Raw genomic sequence first — 23,962 nt, 5'->3', positions numbered from 1 at the left:
TTTTGAATTTTTACTTTTTTGAATTTTTTTTTTTTTACTTAAACTTGCAATGTCCTTGCCTTTTCCTAAATTCGAACGGCTTTTTTCTATAATGCAATTTATTAGTCCATGCCTTTTATGATTTAGGACGGCTTTTACACGAACACTTGCCATTATTCACAAAGCAAACTTAACACAATCTTGCACTCATAAAAACCCAACATCCAACTTCACCACCATAAACTCCATCAAATATGATCAATTTTCTTCACAAAAACAAGAAAAGAAAGAAAATGAAACAAAAGGCCAAAGATCTAAAGATGTTGCTTGAAAAGAAGGGATAAGGCTCAAATGGTTGCAAGAAGGCAAATGTAAACCCAAAAATAAAGAAAATGAATAAAACTATCCTAAAAATGAAAAATACCACCCCGAAAAAGCTGCCTTTGTCCTTCCTAGGTAGTTCGGTCACGATCTTAGGAATCATATGCTAAGATTCTAGATTAGGTTTGCAAAAATCAAGGATCCATGCCGCTTATGCAAGAATTTGATGAAAGCTTGAACAAATATACACCTCACACGATTGTAGCAAAAACTCACTAAGGGTGCCAAATTGAAGATAGAGAGCAACTACCAAACATGCCACAAACAAGTAGAATCCGGCTTCATGATCCCTCTAGTTCTAGACAACTACCTTAGCATGCTTTACCCTAGAATCAACCAAACGTAATCTCAAACCGTGCATAACATAATTACCTAGGAAGACTATTATTCAAGAGCAAGAGTCCATTGCATACAAGTCCGACTTTCAAAAAGAGAAATAGTACAAAGAAAGCCTAAAAAAGATATGCACACCAACAAGAACAAAAGATAAGAAAAGAAAGGAAAAGATGGAAAACTAAGACAAAGATAAGAGAGGGAAAGAGGAAAGGGCAAAGATGCAATCATAACACATTTATTCCAATCGACATACAAGTGGTCTAATGGCCACATCGCCAAAGACCCCAAACACACTAGGTGTTAAATTCATACATCCTCGAACCGTTCAACTTCCCCTAAGTCTAATCTTAATCTAAGCAACCAAGAAAACAAAAAAAAATGAAAATAAAAAGGAGTAAAATAAGAAAGGCCTCACCAAGCGTCCGTGCTAGACTAAAGTACCCAAAGAGTGAGAACGAGCTTCTCCAAAGGGTTCCGCAATCCAAAGCATGAGCTACGAACAAGGTGAGTAAAATAAAAGAAAGCTATATATACAAAGTGAAATTGTTAGTACCTTCCAAACAAAAGCAAACAATAAAGAAAAACTAAAACACTAACTATATACAAGGACCTAGAAGAACCCATCATAATCGAAACCAAAAATTTATTTCCTTTATTGTTGTTTAGAAAGTTCCCAAAAACCATCATCCGAAGAAACAATCAACAACAAGCAACAAAACAACAAGACCAATAACCAAGATCCACCAAAAACCTTATCAAAAACTTCCCACTGAGCCCAAGGTGCCGTCCCCATGCTAACACATCCTTTTTGAACCTCCCCCCTCAAAAAATGAAAGCATCGACCCCGATGCCGACAAACATGCAAAAATAGGGAAAAGGGGAGAACAAAAAGGGAGACAAATATGCAAAGAGGGGACTAATGGCCACTCGGGCCGGCACCATCATCACCTCCAAAACCATCACCCTCATCCCAACCTCCGGTGAAACCAGGAGGAAAACCATAATGACCCTTAAATAGGTCTTGTTGGGATGGGGTCAATTGGTCAAAGGGCTCTTGTTGAACGAGGGGTTCGGGGTGACGGGGGTCAACATAATAATAAGCGGGGTCACCCCTGTAATCACTCCCCCCCGGGACCCTATAATCATAAGGCGGGAAGTTGTGCCTTGGCACATCGGGGGTCTCAACCCCTTGCCAATAAGGGTACGTAGGGAGGCCGTCACCACCCCGGGAAGGTACCGGCCCTTGTTGGGGCGGCACATAAGGGTAGTTGACCGGGGGTGCGACCTCCCCCCTACGTACACTAGCGTCATACAAGGCGCTAGTTTGATAAGAAAGAGTTTGGTGGTCAGAATACATACCTTGCATGGAAAGTCTCATGCGGTCCATTTGCGCCCACATAGCCGCCATATCTTGCTCAAAATCGGGTGGCGATTGTTGTTGTAGTTGTTGTTGTCTTCTTCTTCTTCCTTGTTGTTGTTGTTGAAACGGTTGTTGTTGTTGTTGTTCCTCTTGTTCTTTCCCTCTTCCTTCCTCCTCCTCCTCATTCACATCCTCCAACCCGGCTCCCTCAACAAAATTAGCATCTTCCTCCATCTCACCCTCATCAATCCTACCATTGTCCCTAGGGACCATCCAAACATTCCTAGCTTGGCGAAAAATGGAGGTAGCGGCCGGGTTAGGGAGAAGGCAATGGTGTAGTATAGTGGTAAGTATTCCCGCCTGTCACGCGGGTGACCCGGGTTCGATCCCCGGCGACGGCGCCATTTTGACAAGAGGAAAATGCATGTCGATTCCTACCCTTTCCCCAAGCCAAACTAAATTTGTAAACACCTAACCAACCTTATATGAATATAGGGTAAGTTAAGGGTCGGTCCAAAGGGAATGCAATGATGAAAACTAAAGTCTAAGTCAAGCTACCTCGGAGTCGAAAATGAGATATTGGTTGGTACTAAATGAACTAGATCAAATTCAACAAATAATCAAAGGTCTAAACACTAGGGATATGGGTTCCACATGCAAAATCAATGATAATGCTAGATTAAAACTCAATCAATTAATTCAAGTATTGCAATGGACAAACAATAGTAGCAATCAAGAGAGTTCAAATACTATCTCTTATAGGCCAATCTAGTGGTCACTATGAAAGGCAAACCAAGAAGAATCATAAGCAAACTCAATCAATTAGAGCAACCTTTAAATCAATTAATCATGTCATTAAGAGTTGCAATGCAATCTAGATTAATCTTATAGGGTGATCAATCCTAATCTAATCAATCTCATGCAAAACTATGTCAACCAAATTAATTGCAACAAATAAACCAATCAAAGAGCATCAACTAGCACTTCCATTAATCAAACATGCTTCCCCCTTTCCCTAGCAACTAATCTACTCACTAATCATGGTGAAATTAAAGAACAAATAACTAGAAACTGCATTGATCATCATTCTATATCAAAATCTAATAGAAATCAAAGTATTCAATATTATCAAACTCAAATCCAAGAAAAACAAACATCAAGCAAAGAATCAAATAACAAGAAAGTAAAAGATGAAAGAAAGAAGAGAATCTCACTAAAATTGATGAAGAAATACAAACTTGATTGATCAAATGTTAAGTTACAAAACCAAGAACTTCTCTCTAACTTCTCTCTAACTTCGCTCTCTAAAACTAAGCTAATGAAAATTATCAAAAAGTTGGATTCAAAAAGGAAATACAATTCTATTCATAGGCTAAGAAGAAAACGGCAGCTCCCGCGGTCTCTATCGATAAGCCCGCGCCCGCGGAAAAATGGGTACGGAACCCTCCGCGGGCTGCCTAGGCAGCACCCGCGCCCGCGCCCTTAGAGGCCCGCGCCCGCGGCTTGATGACCCGCGCCCGCGGCGAAGTCCCCTGCTCCCAAAGGCTGATTAGGGGAGCCGCGGTCTCTCTGAGCGGAGAGACCTCTCCAAATTACCCGGCAATCGCGGCTAGTTCCTGCCAACTTTTGGCATTTTTGAACAGTATGAACCCGCGCCCGCGGCTTGAAGTCCCGCGCCCGCGGCCTGGAGAAAAGCCATGGAGACCTCTCCGAGGTCTCTCCAAGACCTCTCTAAGCCCCCTCTAGCCAAATGCTTCTTCCTTGCTTGATCATTGAGGTCCCGAATTGCATCCTTTGCCAAGGTGAATCTCACAATACTTACACAAGTAAACAAAGGAAGGAAATAAAAGGGAAAAAGAGCAAAATAAAAGAAAAACACGATAATATAAAAACACGAGAAACATAAAGAAAGAGGAAAAAGGATAAACTAAACGAAATAAGGCCAAAACTAAAAGAAGAAAGCAACAAAAAGGGAAAGAAATAACCTAAAAGACTACCTTATGAGTGCCATAAATGACACTCATCAAGGCCAATACGGGCGAATGTGACTCCATGACTCACTTTGTACCATCATCTCCGATCCTCCTTTCGTGGTTCCAAACCATATGGAGTTAATAATCTCATGGATTATGAATGGGATGTAACCTTCACGGGTCAATCGTTGTTGCCTTTCGTTGTCCCTTTTCGTGGTGGCCTGAAATGATCCGTGAACGGTTTACAAATTCCTTAAAAACTTATTGGCGGCTCCCTACTTTCCTTGTCCCTAATCGTGTCCTACACAAATAAATTCAAACAAAGCTTTTTGAATCCAATGAAAGTCAAATGCATTCATCATAGTTAATTGAGTCAAACGAAAGTAAAACACATTCAAACAATGCTTTTTTAATCAAATGAAAGTCAAATGCATTCAAAAAAGATAATTGAGTCAAATGAAAGTCAAACACATTCATAAAAAGCTTTTTGAATCAAATGAATGTCAAACACATTCAAACAAAGCTTTTTCAACCAAATGAAAGTCAAATGCATTCATTAAGTCAAATGAAAGTCAAACACATTCAAACAAAGCTTTTTGAGTCAAATGAAAGTCAAATACATTCAATAAAGATAATTGAGTCAAATGAAAGTCAAACACATTCAAAAAAGCTTTTTGAATCAAATGAAAGTCATATGCATTCAACAAGGATAATTGAGTCAAATGAAAGTCAAACACATTTATACAAAGCTTTTTGAATCAAATGAAAGTCAAATGCATTCAATAAAGCTAATTGAGTCAAATGAAAGTCAAACACATTTAGAAAAATCTTTTTGAATAAAATGAAAGTCAAATGCATTCATAATAGTTAATTGAGAAAAATGAAAGTAAAAAACATTCAAACAATGCTTTTTTAATCAAATGAATATCAAATGCATTCAACAACGCTAACAGAGAAAAATGAAAGGGAAACTCATTTAAAAAAGCTTTTTGAACCAAATGAAAGTCAAACACATTCAAACAAAGCTTTTAAAATCAAGTGAAAGTCAAATGCATTCAACGAAGATAATTGAGTCAAATGAAAGTCAAATACATTCATACAAAGCTTTTTGAATCAAATGAAAGTGAAATGCAATCAACAAACCTAATTGAGTCAAATGAAAGTAAACACAATGAAACAAAGCTTTTTGAATTAAATGAAAGTGAAATGCAATTAAGAAAGCTTATTGAGTCAAATGAAAGTCAAACACATTCATATAAAGCTTTTTGAATCAAATGAAATTGGAATGCATTCAAAAAAGATAATTGAGTTAAATGAAAGTCAAACACATTCAAAACAAAGCTTTTTGAATCAAATGAATGTCAAATACATTCAATAAAGCTAATTGAGTCAAATGAAAGTCAAACACATTCAAACGAAGCTTTTTGAATCAAATAAAAGTAAAATGCATTCAACAAAGCTAATTGAGTCAAATAAAAGTCAAACACATTCAAACAAAGCTTGTTGAATTAAATGAAAGTTAACTGCAATTAACAAATGTAATTGAGTCAAATGAAAGTCAAACACATTATACAAAGCTAATTGAGTCAATTGAATGTTAAATGCAATTAACAAAGCTAATTGAGTCTAATTGCAGCACTGCCACAACACTACAGCAGCACTGCCACAGCACAATAACAGAGCAGCAGCAGCAGCAGCAGCAGCTCACTACTGAAGCACTGCAGCAGCACAGCAGCACTGCCGCGGCACAGCAGCAACAATGCCACCGCAGCACAGTAGTAGCACTGCCACCGCAGCACAGCAGCAGCAGCACTGCCGCCACAACACAGCAGTAACAACACTGCCGAAGCAGAGTAGCAGCAGCACTGCCGCAGCACTACCGCCACAGCAAAGCAGCATCAGCACTGCCGAAGCAGGGCAGTAGCACTACCGCCGCAGCAGCAACCCTTTGTGATAAGGAAAAAAAACTTGATGCATTATTTTCCACTTATTAGATCATTCATACCAACAATTGATAGATTACACTACTTCTAATTTGGGGATCACACTGTGAATAACAACACATTCAAACAAAGCTTTTTGAATCAAATGAAAATCAAATGCATTCCTCAATGATAATTGAGTCAATTGAAAGTCAAACACATTCAAACAAAGCTTTTTGAATCAAATGAATGTCAAATGCATTCAACTAAGCTTTTTGACTGAAATGAAAGTCAAACACATTCTAACAAAGCTTTTTTAATCAAATGAAAGTCAAAAGCATTTAATAAAGATAATTGAGTCAATTGAAAGTCAAACACATTCATACAAAGCTTTTTGAATCAAATGAAAGTCAAATGCATTCAACAAAGATAATTGAGTCAAATGAAAGTCAAACACATTAAAACAAAGCTTTTTAAATCAAATGAAAGTCAAATGCATTCAACAAAACTAATTGAGTCAAATATAAGTCAAACACATTCAAACAATGCTTTTTGACTTTCAAATTGGAATGGAAAGTCGACTTAGTCAAGCAATGTGAGGGAAAATCAAACATGCAACCAAAAGAGCATATCAAGCTATTCTCTTGGAGGTCTAACTAGCGTTAAATACGATAAACTCTAGCTAGGAAACATCACAAGACACCTCAATCGTGTAAATGCAATCCACAAATCAATGGTCCGTATCAATGTGAACTTACAATGCAATCTAGTGCAATAATCAAAGTTAGCTACTCTTTAATTAATCACACACATGCACATGATCAATCAACCAAGTTTAATCACATCATCAACTCCATCAATTATCCCCAATTTACATCAATCCATTACATCATAAGCTTCACCAAATCCCTAACCAAACAACTACTCTAACATCATCATCAAATAAACCAACAACTAAAGAAATCAACAATCAACAATCTAAGAAGAACAAATCCACTAATCAAAGATCAAATATCAATTCATCAAAATCCAATCAAAATCAACAATCAAAACATGAATACTAAACAAAACAATAAATGAGATAGAGTTTAGAAATGCTCATTGATAATAGAGAATATCTCCAATACAATTGTCACCATTGAATCTTCAATCTCTCAATCACCATTAAAATTTTTCACTTTCTCTCTCTAAAATCTACTCTTTAAACTATCCCCTAAATCTAGAAAGAGAAGCTCTCAACTAAGCTAAGAATTTGATCTAATTCTATTATAAAACTTGCTTACAAAATTTGGGTTCAAATAGGTATAAGAAGAGAGGGAAAATCGCCAAAATCCGATCGAAAAAGACCCACGCCGGTGCGGCCGAACAACAAGAGATGTGCGCCCATACCACCATGGTGTGCGCCCGCACACGAATGGTGTGCGGCCGCACCATCCGCGCGTGCGGCCGCACCTAGCTGGGTTTCTTCGATTCTTCAACTCTTCAAGCACAAGGGGTGCACACATGATTTATGATGGTGATGAGCACTAGAAGTGGCAGTAGCTAAGGCTTAATATTGGATGACACACACTCCCTTTGAAGGGAGCACCGCAAGAGAGCACAAGAGAAGAGCCAAGACTTGGAACTTCCACTTCTTTGCATCTTGAGCTTCCCGAATGCCATGAACTTGAACCAAAAGCTTCCTCCACCATAGTGGATCACCAAAATCAAGACCCGAACCCCGTTCAATACCTACAACCACGAAAATAGAGCAAATAAAGGAGAACATGCTGGAAAACCAACGAAATGCACGAAAACTACAAAATAAGAGAGGAAAGGTAAACTAAGCAACAAAGCATAAAACTAAGCATTTATTAAGCACGAAATCTATGAAAAGAGGATAGAAAGGACCTAAATGCTCGTCAAATGTGTGCCATTTATGACACACATCATCTTGTTATTTAATTAAGTGATCACCAATATTTTAGAATAATGTGTTGCATCAATATTCAACCAATTTAGCATAATAATAGTTTGAATCAAATTGAATATTTTGTTTGGATGCCTTTGAGATCACAAGAATCTTTTTCACAATAAGAATCAAGTAGAGGCCAATACGGGCGAATGTGACTCCATAACTCGCTTTGTACCATCATCCCCGATCCTCCTTTCGTGGTTCCGAACCATATGGAGTTAGTAATCTCATGGATTATGAATGGGGTGTAACCTTCACGGGTCAATCGTTGTTGCCTTTCGTTGTCCCTTTTCGTGGTTGCCTAAATGATCCGTGAACGGTTTACAAGTTCCATAAAAACTTGTTGGCGGCTCCCTACTTTCCTTGTCCCTAATCGTATATGTCAATTCCCACTTCCTATGAGTGCCAAGCATATTCACAACATGCTTAACATAGGAGCACTTCAAACGACGCTTACAATTTGAACGGTTTACAAGTTCCTTAAAAACTTGTTGGCGGTTCCCTACTTTTCTTGTCCCTAATCGTATATGTCAATTCCCACTTCCTATGAGTGCCAAGCATATTCACAACATGCTTAACGTAGGCGCACTTCAAACGACGCCTACAATTTGGCAACTTCACCGGGGAGGATTCTTGGTTATTTATCGATTTGAGTGATCGGCATTTAATTGAGATGAGTGGATGAGACTTGAAAGATTCTTGAATTGTATTCCTGCGATTTAATTGGCATTGTCACATATGCATATGCGATTTAGGTTACCTATTTTTCCACAATAGTACGTGTTCTACGTACATGGCTAGCCTAGGGGATTTAAGCTTTATCATCCCAAAAACGCTCATGGCAATAAGGGTTCATCTGGGTTTTTAAATCCATCCAAACCATGGAGTCGAGTTTGATTTCATCACGAACTCACGAAGTCGCCCGTTGGCATACACCCTCAAGGGAGGCTGCCTTGCTAATGCGTCCAAACTCTTAACCATGGTATCCTTTGACACCCAAATAAGCTTGACCATAGTGGAACTTCATTGCATCATTCGTGACAATGTGCTTATGTGTGCATATTTTTATTTTTTATTTTTTTCTTTCTTCTCTTTTTTTCTTATCTAACCCTTCTTTTTTATTTGAGTCGAGTCATAGATTTTTGATGGGAAGGAGAACGGTAGGTCGTTGGGCTACCACCCCACCCTATCAAACAAAATTTGTAACTTAACAAACCCCTATTCAGCGTACTGGTAAGTCAAGGTCGAACCCAAGGGAATGGAGGTCAAATGCACGATGCCTAAATCAAGCTATTTCGAAGTCAAGAAGGGGTTTATGGTAGAAACTAAAGCTAAACTAGGCGATGCAAAAGCTTATATGAAATCAATCTAAAGACACTAGGGCAATGGATCCACATGCAATTGTAATAGAAACGGTAATTTGGGAGGTCAAACTGACTAAGTCAAGTGATATGAAGGAAGATCATCATGTATCCAAAAGAGCATACTAAGATGGTTCACCTAGAGGTCTAACTAGCGTCAACTACGCTAAACACTACCTAGGGAACGTCACAAAGCACCTCAATCGTGAAATTGCAAGTTTACTAATCAATGGTCCGTATCATAGCAAGCTTACAATGCAATCTAGTGTATTAATCAAAGATGGCCAAACCTCAATTAATCACACACATGCACATGAAATATCAACCAAATTTAATCATATCATCAACTCTATCAATTATCCCCAAATTACACTAATCCATTATCCATACATGCTTCACTATTTCCCTAGCTAGGAAACTACTCACTAGCCATAGGAATTAAGATCAAAACTACAACAATCATCAATTTCATCATCAACATAATAGTAATCAAAGATTAAACCAACAATCAATCAAAATCAATCAAAATTCAATCAATAACCAAATCAATCATCAATAACATGGAAAACTAATGAAATCAACTAAAATCAAACTTGTATTGAAATCAAGAAGAAAATCTTTACAAAACTTTGATCTAAAGATCAAATACAATGAGGAATCCTTGAGCAAACACCAAAAATCATGAGTTTCTCTCTCTAAAGTTCTTGAGTTTCTCTCTCTAAAATTCTCCCAAAAACTAACTATCAAATTCAATCTAAAAACTTCTTTCTAAAAATAGGTAGAAATAACTATATATACAAAGAGGAGGTCGGTAATGACGCCCAAAAATAGACCCTCGTAAGTGCGGGCGCTCGGAGGAGAGAGAATGGTGCGCACGGGACACACCCAGACTGGTGCGCCCCTGGTGTGCGGCCGCACACGACCAATGTGCGGCCGCACACTCCCTTGGTGCGCCCGCACCTAGCTGGGTCTTTCCCCCTTCTTTTCTTCGTCCTAGCTCAAGCGGTGCACACATCTAGGATGATGATGATGGAGGACAAAGTAGGCAGAAACTTTCTTGAATTTCTTGAAGAGTATAAGCCATGAGGGAGGCATAAACAAAGCCTTGAAGCTTGCCCCTTGGATCCACCTTTGACTTGGAGCTTCTTGCAACTTCTTTAGGCATGAAAACAATGAAAACTCGTAGAGAGGAAGCTCGGGAATTCTTGGACAATCAATTACCACCTACAAACAAATGATAAAAAGCAAGTAAAAGAGAAAAAAAAAATAACAAGTAAACTAGAAAAAACATGAAATAGAGAATCTAACTACAAAAAGCATAAAATGAAGAAAACAAGAATAAAACTAAGGAAAAATATAGAAAAGAGAGATAAAAAGAAATAAAAATCATCCAAAAAGAAATCAAATGAGTGCCATAAATGTCACTCATCAATTTTTTTTTTTAATTTTTTTTAATTTTGAGTCAACCCGGATTTTTATTCCCGTATCCTGCGTAAGAGTCAACTTGTTTTGGTCATAGCCGGAGTTCTAGAAAGAGTTACGTCTCGTGCCACCTATGGATCTGTAGCCCCAAGTTTTATCTTTTATTTGGAGTTAGTTTCATCAGAGTCACAGAACAAAAGTTATAATTGATATACTACAGCCTGTCCAGTTTAGGTGTCTTTTTAGTGTGCAACCTCTTATTTTTATTTTTTCTTTTCGTGTCAAGCTAGTCTTAGCCAAGTCCTTTAATCCGTGTCAACTCATATAACATAGGATTATAGATTTTTATATTTATTTATTTATTTATACCCATGAGTCCTAACTCTTCTAGAATTCCACTTGTCTTCCTAGTTTCTTGTGATTATTGTGCTAACCTTTGTCTTTGGTTATGGTTGATCTTGTTTACGACTAACGATTGCCAATGGATCATTTTCACCTAGTAAATAGAATAAGCATTAAAACTGGAAAAAATTAATCAAGTTAGTTTGTCTTTTAGTCTTCCGTGCTATTTGGTCCTTGGGTTCTTTATTTCACAATGTCCTCGTGTCTAGTCATGCAATCATACCACGAGTCTTATAAACTCACCTAATCATACATGTTGAGTCGTTGCATATACTTTGTCTTCGAGTAATGCACTATATTTCTTATGATCGTATACTAGGACCATGCATGCGTCGTTTTCCGTCGTAATAGGAATGAGTAGAGTATTTCACATCGGTTTTGAAATTTTTTTCATACACTCTTCCTTTCCAATCCGATTAATTGAGTCAATGCATTAAGTGAGCTAATTTTGTTCCATAGTACTCGAGTTCAATATTCACTAGGCAAGAGTTGGAAGAATAAGGGGAACGTCATTCCTTCTTTCTTTTCTTCCAATCAAAGCATCAGCAATAACAAATTTCTTGTCCCTCTTGGCGATAACAAGTAATTCATAAGCATCCACGAAGACGAACCACAAGACAAGTTTCCATACAAGATTTCATGCTTTTTTTTTTTTATCTTTTGTTCCAACCCTTTTTCCCTAATAAGTCTAGCATATGTTCTCCTAATTCTTATGTCTTTATGCCATGTTTCATCAATAAGCATCTATTTCCTTTGCATTCGATCATGGCATTCACAAAAAAACAAAAAATAATAAAAAAAAAAATAACGCCGAACTAAACACAAGGTACATCAATGATTTGAGGCACCTTTGCAACCCTATCATTCCCCTTAAACCATTTTCATTTGATCACATATTCATTTATTCATCAACCACTTTGACCCTCGTCTAACGTTTGGCCTCATTTATTCAACCCACATTCACCTAACCATGGGATGGGAAGGTGTGGAATTTGTGTAACATTCAAAAATCAAGTTAAAAAAAAAAGAAAAGAAAAAGAAAAGAATAAGTAAATAAAAAACAATGTCTAAAGGCAAGTGTTCCAATGTATTTGATACGAACACGTCTCGAATTGCGTCTCTTATCGAGTTCTTGGTACCGTGCCTGAGAAACATGAATGCTAAGTGAGTGATGAACCGCATGATCTAGGATTGCCTACATTAATTCAAAAGAACAAAAAAAATAAAAAAATAAAAAAAAATTCAAAGTAAAAAAAATTAATTGAAAACTAAAACTTGCGAATTCAAAAATTTTCAAATACACAATTATACATCTCGGGGGGATTCTCTCTGCTCTTGAGCCTTTTTACCCCTTTCTTCCTTAAAACATCAGCTTAACTACATTACAACCCTCAAAAGACCTCTTTGAGATGTACATGTACTTGTGCAAAGTTCAGAGCTACGTTTGGCCTGATTCCTAACGGATACGTAGGCAACCTCACATTGAGGTGCGGCCACTTTTATATTCATATCCATGCATGATCGAGTAAAAAAATATCTAATGCTTATCCCTACCCATTTAGAGCTAGACTTGGGGCCTTGAACCCTTATCACTTAGCTTATTTAGCATAAAGAGTCATCATCTTTGACTCTTCTCACAGTTCATTCCATCACCATCACCCTTGCATCCAACCTTAGTATCACTTTCACACACTTCACTCACACATACATAGCCATATCATCCTTTCCTTTAAGAACCCTTAATCATGAAATCTTGTTTCAACACCGTGCATGTTTCATCATCTTTCAAGACAACATCCAAAGAAACATTGTATACTTGCTCACCTTTCGGACTTGAGCAATATTCATTGTTTCACGCATCGCATGTTGTGCTTAGCTTCCTAACCTAAGGGAAATTTATCAAAGATCTGTAATAATACAAAGCATATCGTGCTTATCTCCTTGACCTAAGCAAAGTTCATTATGCAATAATCACTTCATCTATATAAGTGCTTAGCTTCCAAACTTAAGCGACATTCAAGGTCATTTCTTTACACCATATATGATGCTTAGCTCCATGACCCAAGTCAATTCATTTATTGTGTCACATGATGTAATTGTCCTTAGCCTCTTGGCCTAAGAACATACATCCTGCATAAATTATACTCAAGACGAGCAGTTCAATCTTACAAGAAAAAAATCCATGCGATTCATTTCGTCTTGCTCAACGAAGAAGTTCAAAACTTTTTCCCTTTTTACAGAACTTTTCTATTTGAGAAGTTCAAAAACTTTATCAAAATTTTTTCATCGAGGGAAGTTAACAAACAAAACTTTTTTTTCACGTCTTTCTTTTTCGGGAGAAAGTCGGTACCCTCCACTCATGACAAAAATGACCGAATTTTTTTTCTTTTTGGATGCTTGTGTCTGCACACACACTCAAATTATACACACACAATCACAAGTCATACACATATCATGTCATGCTTGGTCAAGTCATTGGTCAAGTCAATTGGTCGAGTCAATCATAGTCTATACGAGTCCCTTCTAGACGTGTCCCTTGGCAAATTTTATTTTGCAGGTCTCATCTACAGCCCATGTTCGGGGACAAACGGACCATTTACAGCCCATGTCCGGGGATAAGCGGACCATTTACGGCCCATGTCCGGGGACAAGTGGACCAACTACAGCCCACGTCCGGGGACAAGCGGATCATCTACAGTCCACGTTCGGGGACAAGCGAACAAATTACATCCTACGTTTGGGGACAAGCGATCCTTTTACAGCCCACGTTCGGGGACAAGTGAACCAACTACAGCCCATATTCAGGGACAATCGTACCATCATCACTTTGGTGATCATTTCCCAAGCGAAGACGATTCACGGCGTAAGGTTCTCGATACATAGAGACTTGCAATATCATCATCAGACAAGTTTCTCCTCAAGCATGGAAAATTGTCATCTATCAACTTTCCTCAAGCATGGAAAGTATCTCAACCGGTGGGTTTCTTCAAGCATAGAAAACTGCCAACATCATCTATCGACTTTCTTCAAGCATGGGAAATATCATCCGGTGGATTCCTTCAAGCATAGGAGGCTACCAAAACTCATTTGTCACCGATACACTGGTGTCAGATATGCATTCGATCCCTTTACTCTTTTATCTGTGGAACTAACATTTTTTGCAGGTATTGGCGTATACAGAGTAATTTAGGATCGCAGAATGTCTTAAATCATTCTCCGTCCCTATCGACTACTTTGACTATCGCTTTCGAATCTAACATTTCTACAAACTCAATTAGCTTTGGACACCTTTCACCTAAAAATGTCTTCCCAAAACCAAACCCGATGATGAACACCTTTCACCGCCATTATTGGTCGGGTTGAGTATTTAATCTTTGGAGTGCTTAAATCCATTTTCATTCCCAATAAATTTCATCAATTAATCCAATTCCTAGCCTATTTCACCAAACCATAACTTATTTTCGTGCCTTTAAACCCAAAATAATTCATTTCGTGTCCATTAAAATTATTCATTTCGTGTCCTTTTTATAAAACGTTTATAACAGTTTATTTTGGTCAATAATCTGGGTCCAATGATTAAATATTTGGATGGGGATTTAAAAGAGCTTTCCAACGATATATTATAAGCCCAAATCCGAGTTATAACGAATAAGTTATGGCCAAAATACTAAAATGAGTCTAAATCGAACCTAAGCCCACCTTACCTACGACCCAATGATCATGTGGAGGGTCCAAAGGCTTAAATCCCATTCTTAATCCAGTTAGTATTAATTAGAAGCTTCTATGAGCTTCTAAATTATCTTAATTATCCTTTTTGAAAAGATAAGATTAAAGCATTTGAAATTGAATAAAACTTTTCTTTATGAAAGTTCTAATTCTATTTGAATTGAAAGACGTTCAAAGATTGTCTGATATTATTTTCATGCTTAATTGTTTTTATCTAATTCTTATATGGTTGGATATCTCTTGAAATTATCTTTCCAATGATATATTATAATATTAATTCCGAGCTATAACGAAAAAGATATGAGCGAAATACGAAACTCTATCTAAAACTGACACCATCCCACTATTTTGGCCATAGATTTTATTCTACAATTTATTTTAACCTGATTCTAATTGGGTTAGAAAGTATACTTCAAGAGTTTTTCAACAATATCTTATTCATCTTATTCCGACTTTTGGATCAAAAGATATGATAAAAACAAAAACCGCAAAGATTGTTGTCTATCGAGTTTTATTCCGATTAAATTCGGATCTTATCTTAATTCTTCGACCCCTCTTTTTCCCCTATAAAATAGAGGTCATATCACACCTTTTTCAATCATCAACAAGCTTGATCATCAAATCATTCTGTCTTCCTCTCTTCTACACCAAAAATCTTTCTCTCTCCCTACACCAAAAATATTCTTTCCTCTCTCTCTTGCCCTAGCCTAAACCCTAGCCACCCTATTCTATCTTTTTATATCCCTTAAGCACTCTAAGGAGTCCGTACAATACCCGAAGTAGTTCTATACTTAAACCAAGGCGTGAATGGTTAGAATTAACTAAGGGTTTGGACCAAATCAACTCTACCTTTTATTTAATTTAATTTCCATTTAATTTATATTTTTTTAATGAAGTTACTAACAATTTATTCATGATGTAGCAATTTAAAGGAACGCGCGGAATGTGAGTAATTAGTTAATTGCTTATTTTATTCTTTGTTGCTAATATCATGATTAGGGTTATGTTTTGATTTGACAAACGATATTATTGTTGAATTGCTTCCAATATTAATGTTTATTATATTATTATTATGATCACCATATTACATGTTTAAAGGGAATATATAATTGAAAATCACACCTAATAAGATAATTTGAACAACCGGTTTAGGTTCCTTTAATCTTGTTATTTAATCAAGTGATCACCAATATCTTAGAATAATGTGTTGCATTAATATTCAACCAATTTAGCATAATAATAGTTTGGAGCAAATTGAATATTTTGTTTGTATGCCTTTGAGATCACAGGAATACTTTTCACAATAAGAATAAAGTAGAGGCCTGACAAGAGGAAAATGCATGTCGTTTCCTACCCTTTCCCCAAGCCAAACTAAATTTGTAAACACCTAACCAACCTTATATGAATATAGGGTAAGTTAAGGGTCGGTCCCAAGGGAATGCAATGATGAAAACTAAAGTCTAAGTCAAGCTACCTCGGAGTCAAAAATGAGATATTGGTTGGTACTAAATGAACTAGATCAAATTCAACAAATAATCAAAGGTCTAAACACTAGGGATATGGGTTCCACATGCAAAATCAATGATAATGCTAGATTAAAACTCAATCAATTATTTCAAGTATTGCAATGGACAAACAATAGTAGCAATCAAGAGAGTTCAAATACTATCTCCTATAGGCCAATATAGTGGTCACTATGAAAGGCAAACCAAGAAGAATCATAAGCAAACTCAATCAATTAGAGCAACCTTTAAATCAATTGGTCATGTCATTAAGAGTTGCAATGCAATCTAGATTAATCTTATAGGGTGATCAATCCTAATCTAATCAATCTCATGCAAAACTATGTCAACCAAATTAATTGCAACAAATCAACCAATCAAAGAGCATCAACTAGCATTTCCATTAATCAAACATGCTTCCCCCTTTCCCTAGCAACTAATCTACTCACTAATCATGGTGAAATTCAAGAACAAATAACTAGAAATTGCATTGATCATCATTCTATATCAAAATCTAATAGAAATCAAAGTATTCAATATTATCAAACTCAAATCCAAGAAAAACAAACATCAAGCAAAGAATCAAATAACAAGTAAGTAAAAGATGAAAGAAAGAAGAGAATCTCACTAAAATTGATGAAGAAATCCAAACTTGATTGATCAAATGTTGAGTTACAAATCCAAAACCAAGAACTTCTCTCTAACTTCTCTCTAACTTTTCTCTCTAAAACTAAGCTAATGAAAATTATCAAAAAGTTGGATTCAAAAAGGAAATACAATTCTATTCATATGCTAAGAAGAAAACGGCAGCTCCCGCGGTCTCTATCGATAAGCCCGCGCCCGCGGAAAAATGGGTACGGAACCCTCCGCGGGCTGCCTAGGCAGCACCCGCGCCCGTGCCCTAAGAGGCCCGCGCCCGCGGCTTGATGACCCGCGCCCGCGGCGAAGTCCCCTGCTCCCAAAGGCTGATTAGGGGAGCCGCGGTCTCTCTGAGCGGAGAGACCTCTCCAAATTGCCCGCGCCCGAGGAGAGACCGCGGGGCAACCGCGGCTAGTTCCTGCCAACTTTTGGCATTTTTGAACAGTATGAACCCGCGCCCGCGGCTTGATGTCCCGCGCCCGCGGCCTGGAGAAAAGCCATGCAGACCTCTCCGAGGTCTCTCTAAGACCTCTCTAAGCCCTCTCTAGCCAAATGCTTCTTCCTTGCTTGATCATTGAGGTCCCGAATTGCATCCTTTGCCAAGGTGAATCTCACAATACTTACACAAGTAAACAAAGGAAGGAAATAAAAGGGAAAAAGAGCAAAATAAAAGAAAAACACGATCAAAACACGAGAAACATAAAGAAAGAGGAAAAAGGAGAAACTAAAGGAAAAAGGGCCAAAACTAAAAGAAGAAAGCAACAAAAAGGGAAAGAAATAACCTAAAAGACTACCTTATGAGTGCCATAAATGACACTCATCAAGGCCAATACGGGCGAATGTGACTCCATGACTCATTTTGTACCATCATCTCCGATCCTCCTTTCGTGGTTCCAAACCATATGGAGTTAATAATCTCATGGATTATGAATGGGATGTAACCTTCACGGGTCAAGCGTTGTTGCCTTTCGTTGTCCCTTTTCGTGGTTGCCTGAAATGATCCATGAACGGTTTACAAATTCCTTAAAAAGCTATTGGCTTTCTACTTTCCTTATCCCTAATCGTGTCCTACACAAATAAATTCAAACAAAGCTTTTTGAATCCAATGAAAGTCAAATGCATTCATTATAGTTAATTGAGTCAAATGAAAGTGAAACACATTCAAACAATGCTTTTTTAATCAAATGAAAGTCAAATGCATTCAAAAAAGATAATTGAGTCAAATGAAAGTCAAACAAATTCATAAAAAGCTTTTTGAATCAAATGAATGTCAAACACATTCAAACAAAGCTTTTTCAACCAAATGAAAGTCAAATGCATTCATTAAGTCAAATGAAAGTCAAACACATTCAAACAAAGCTTTTTGAGTCAAATGAAAGTCAAATACATTCAATAAAGATAATTGAGTCAAATGAAAGTCAAACACATTCAAACAAAGCTTTTTGAATCAAATGAAAGTCATATGCATTCAACAAGGATAATTGAGTCAAATGAAAGTCAAACACATTTATACAAAGCTTTTTGAATCAAATGAAAGTCAAATGCATTCAATAAAGCTAATTGAGTCAAATGAAAGTCAAACACATTTAGAAAAATCTTTTTGAATCAAATGAAAGTCAAATGCATTCATAATAGTTAATTGAGAAAAATGAAAGTAAAAAACATTCAAACAATGCTTTTTTAATCAAATGAATATCAAATGCATTCAACAACGCTAATTGAGTAAAATGAAAGGGAAACTCATTTAAAAAAGCTTTTTGAACCAAATGAAAGTCAAATACATTCAAACAAAGCTTTTAAAATCAAGTGAAAGTCAAATGCATTCAACGAAGATAATTGAGTCAAATGAAAGTCAAATACATTCATACAAAGCTTTTTGAATCAAATGAAAGTGAAATGCAATCAACAAACCTAATTGAGTCAAATGAAAGTAAACACAATGAAACAAAGCTTTTTGAATTAAATGAAAGTGAAATGCAATTAAGAAAGCTTATTGAGTCAAATGAAAGTCAAACACATTCATATAAAGCTTTTTGAATCAAATGAAATTGGAATGCATTCAAAAAAGATAATTGAGTCAAATGAAAGTCAAACACATTCAAAACAAAGCTTTTTGAATCAAATGAATGTCAAATGTATTCAACAAAGCTAATTGAGTCAAATGAAAGTCAAACACATTCAAACGAAGCTTTTTGAATCAAATAAAAGTAAAATGCATTCAACAAAGCTAATTGAATCAAATAAAAGTCAAACACATTCAAACAAAGCTTGTTGAATTAAATGAAAGTTAAATGCAATTAACAAATGTAATTGAGTCAAATGAAAGTCAAACACATTATACAAAGCTAATTGAGTCAAATGAAAGTTAAATGCAATTAACAAAGCTAATTGAGTCTAATTGCCACCGCAGCACAGTAGTAGCACTGCTACCGCAGCACAGCAGCAGCAGCACTACCGGCACAGCACAGCAGTAACAGCACTGCCGAAGCAGAGTAGCAGCAGCACTGCCGCATCACTACCGCCACAGCACAGCAGCAGCAGCACTGCCGAAGCAGGGCAGTAGTACTACCGCCGCAGCAGCAGCCCTTTGTGATAAGGAAAAAAAAAACTGATGCATTATTTTCCACTTATTAGATCATTCATACCAACAATTGATAGATTACACTACTTCTAATTTGGGGATCACACTGTGAATAACTAATAAAATATTAAATATCTTATAAATCATTCTGTAAATGACATACCAATTCAATCTTAATTTGTTCGGTTGATTTAGATCCTTGGCAATGGATTGGCATTTCTTTCCCAAGCCTCTTTCTATTTAACGAATATTGGCCAGACTTCTTTTTGAAGGTATCAGTTGCTCTAATAGCTGCAAGTCGTTTCCTAATGCTTGGGTGACACCATTTAGCACGATAACCTTTTGTTGTGAACATCTTACACACCACTTTAGAAAGGCGTCTAAAACATTTTTGCTGCCATCCTTTATTTACCATTTTTGCCATTGAAGAATCCCAAGAAAACTTAGCCTTTAGAGCAATGATCCACCACTTGTTAGTGATATAAAATTTATTAAAGGAAAAATTGATTTTGAATTGTTAAAAATTATCATGTTTCATAATGAAAAATTCCTTAAAGGCTTTCCACCAAATTGCTTTTGCTTCTTTCGGAACCTTAGCCCAGTTAATCCATGGCCCCATTGAATAAGTCTTATATGAAGTTTCAACAACTTCATCAACAATGAAACCTGTTTCATAAACACTAAAATTAGAAACAAAAAATAAATAAATAAATATCTATATATATATATTTGTATATATATACTAATTCAATTGTATTAACTAAGGTTACTCACCATAGTCAAATTAAAGTCAAACACATTCAAACAAAGCTTTTTGAATAAAATGAATGTCAAATGCATTCAACAAAGCTAATTGAGTCAAACGAAAGTCAAACACATTCAAATAAAGCTTTATGAATCAAATGAAACTCAAATGCATTCAACAAAGCTAATTAAGTAAAAAGAAAGTCAAACACATTCAAACAAAACTTTTTAAATTAAATGAAAGTGAAATGCAATTAACAAAGCTAATTGAGTCAAATGAAAGTCAAACACATTCATACAAAGCTAATTGAGTCAAATGAAAGTCAATTGCATTCTATAAAGCTAATTGAGTCAAATGAAAGTCAAACACATTCAAACAATGTTTTTTGAATTAAATCAAAATCAAATGCATTCAACAAAGCTAATTGAGTCAAATGAAAGTCATACACATTCAAACAAAAGCGTTTTGAATCAAATGAAAGTAAAATGCATTCAACAAAGCTAATTGAGTTAAATGAGTCAAACACATTCAAACAATGCTTTTTGAATCAAATGAAAGTGAAATGCATTCCACAAAGACAATTGAGTCAAATGAATTCAAACAAAGCTTTTTGAATTGATTGAAAGTCAAATGCATTCAACAAAGCTTTTTGATTCAAATGAAAGTCAAATGCATTCAACAAAGTTTTTTGACTCAAATGAAAGTCAAACACAACAAACAAAGCTTTTTGCATCAAATGAAAGTCAAATGAAAGTCAAACACATTCAAACAAAGCTTTTTAAATCAAATGAAAGTCAAATGCATTAAACAAAGATAATTGAGTCAAATGAAAGTCAAACACATTCAAACAAAGCTTTTTGAATCAAATGAAAGTAAAATGAATTCAACAAAGATAACTGAGTCAAATGAAAGTCAAACACATTCAAACAAAGCTTTTGAATCAAATGAAAGTAAAACACATTCAGAGAAAGCTTTTTGACTGAATTGAAAGTCAATCACATTCAACCAAAGCTTTTTGAATCAAATGAAGTCAATCACATTCAATCAAAACTTTTTAAATCAAATGAAAGTCAAATGCATTGAATAAAGATAATTGAGTCAAATGAAAGTCAAAGACATTCATACAAAGCTTTTTGAATCAAATCATAGTCAAATGCATTCAACAAAGATAATTGATTTAAATGAAAGTCAAACACATTCAAACAAAGCTTTTGGAATCAAATGATGCATTCTGCAAAGCTAATTGAGTCAAATAAAAGTCAAACACATTCATACAAAGCTTTTTGAATCAAATGAAAGACAAATGGATTCAACAAAGATAATTGAGTCAAATAAAAGTCAAACACATTCAAACAAAGCTTTTTGAATCAAATGAAAGTCAAATGCATTCAACAAAGATCACTACTACATTTTTAACCAGATGCAACGGTTAAGAAAGGGCTAATGCAACGCCACTTTTATTACCGTCACATTATATTAGGCTAATGCAACAGATATTACTTTTACACTTCATAGAATAGAGCTAATAAAACGGTTTTGTAGAACCATTGCATTGGCTAAGCTGCAGAAGCTAATACAACGGCTAAATAAGCTGATGCAACGGTAAAGAAATTCAATAATACGAAGAGGCGCTGAAAATTTCACTTCTTCCCTCTAATTTTTCCCCAAATTTTGAACCTTCTACTACAAGGCCGCCACGCGTACAAGATAAACCTAAAAAAAAAAAAAAAACTATCTTATCCTCTCTCTCTCCTCCTTTCCCCAATTCCTCATTTTTTTCTCAATCTCATGCTCCTACAATGGCAGTCACTGCTACTCATTTCTTTGTCCATGCTTACGACCCCCCCTAAAATTTGCTCATTAGTTTATTATTCATAAGAAATTTGGGTTTGAGTTCCTTTTATAAGTTTCCCCTTTTCTTATTTCCTTCTCTTCCACAGTTCCACTCTGATTCTTCTGATTTCTACTTTTCCTAAATCTCAACGAAATAATCGTTATTTCTTCTCATTTTATGGGCTATTAGCCCCAATTTCAACTAGTAAGTTTGGTGAGTTCGCTGATTTGGGTCTCGTTAATTCCGCCATAATTTTTAATAAGATTTTTTTAGTCTGTCACTTACCTTGTTCATAAGTTCAATTAATTTTTGGGTTTTATATTTTTGTTCTTAATTTGGTGTTATATATGGAGTGAATTCGGATTTTGGGGTTATTTACCAATTTTATAATTTTATCAGTTCATAATTTTGTGGATTGTTTGTTGTTCTTTATTTGGTTAATAATTGTTTCGAAATTTTAGATTTTAACACCATACAAATCAATGAAAATTGATATTAACACCACCCAAGAAAAAAAGTTTATTTTAACACCACATAAAAAATTGAAAATTTGAAGTTACCACCAGATAACGGTTTCTGTGACGGAAAAGTGACGTGGGTCCCATGTTTTAGGTTTGCCTCCAAATTTCACACTTAGTAAACACGATTCTTCCTCTTCATTCATTACTTCCAACCATCTTCATTGAATTTACTCTGAATTTTCATCTACTCAAAGTAATATCTTAATCTAGGGCATTCAATTGTTAGAATTTGTGTGGTTGGGGATACGGAAGTACAAGGGAGCTGTCATTAGCAGAAGAAAAGCTTTGAGGATTTCGTCATCCATCTTCAAAAAAAGGGCGAAAATTGCTGGCAATCTGACAGTTACAGGTGAAAGATTCCAGAGAAGGTATCTTTTCTATCTTTTTACAGCAATTTCGTCTATTATTGGTGAAATTGTTGATGTCAATTTTGCAATTTTTTGCTTAATTGGGGTTACTTTGGCAACTGAAACTGAGAACCCTAGAAAAAGGGATTATTTTGAAATTGACTGCGAATTAGGCTAAATGGTGGTTTAGGTTAAAATTTGACACTAATTAATTGGGGTTTATGTAAATGAACTTATTGAAGACTGTATATGTGTGATTTGTTTATTGATGCATGTTGGACTGGATTATTTGTTATTTGTATATATGAAGTTAAATATTCAATTACAGTAGTTGATTAATAAAGTGTTGATATTATATGTCTTATTTGTATAAATTAATAATACTATTGTATATGTGTTATTGGTGGGTAGATAATGGGTGACAATGAAGATATGGTTGACATCTGTCTAAGGGTGGGGGGTGCATTTGTCCCTAAAAGAGTTAGCAAAGATAGACAGCTGCTATGTTGGTGTGGAGGGTGGTGTTATTGGAGAAGAAAAGTCCCAGTGTCTAAGTTGGATGTACAGGAGATTAGGACAGCTGCTATTCATGGATTTGTTAATGGTGATATGGAGGTGCCTGTCTATTTCAATTGTTGGTATAGGCAGAAGGGGAAAACTTTTAACACTGGTAGAAGGGAACTAGTCAATAGTGATGAAGTGAGGGGCCTTTTAGAGACTAGAAATGGAGAGGGTTATGTAGAAGTGTTTGTGACAACACAGCCTAATTTGAAGCCCATAACTAAGGCCCAACCCAATCCCAAGCCAAAGGATAAGGTTACTAAAAAAGGGAAGAAGGGTGAAAGTACTTCAACTGTCAGTATTAGGAGAAGCCCTAGATTTAAGAAGACTGAGACTGAAAGGGAGGAAAGTACACCAAGGGAGAAACTGAAGGGAAAGGTTGCAGAAGTTGGAGTGTCTTGTAGTTCAAAACAGAA

This window comes from Chenopodium album, chromosome 23 (genome assembly GCF_948465745.1).
Source record: "Chenopodium album chromosome 23, dcCheAlbu1.1, whole genome shotgun sequence".
NCBI classification, from domain to species: domain Eukaryota; kingdom Viridiplantae; phylum Streptophyta; class Magnoliopsida; order Caryophyllales; family Amaranthaceae; genus Chenopodium; species Chenopodium album.
The sequence above is the reverse complement of the archived record's forward strand: the minus strand, read 5'-3'. Positions refer to the sequence as shown.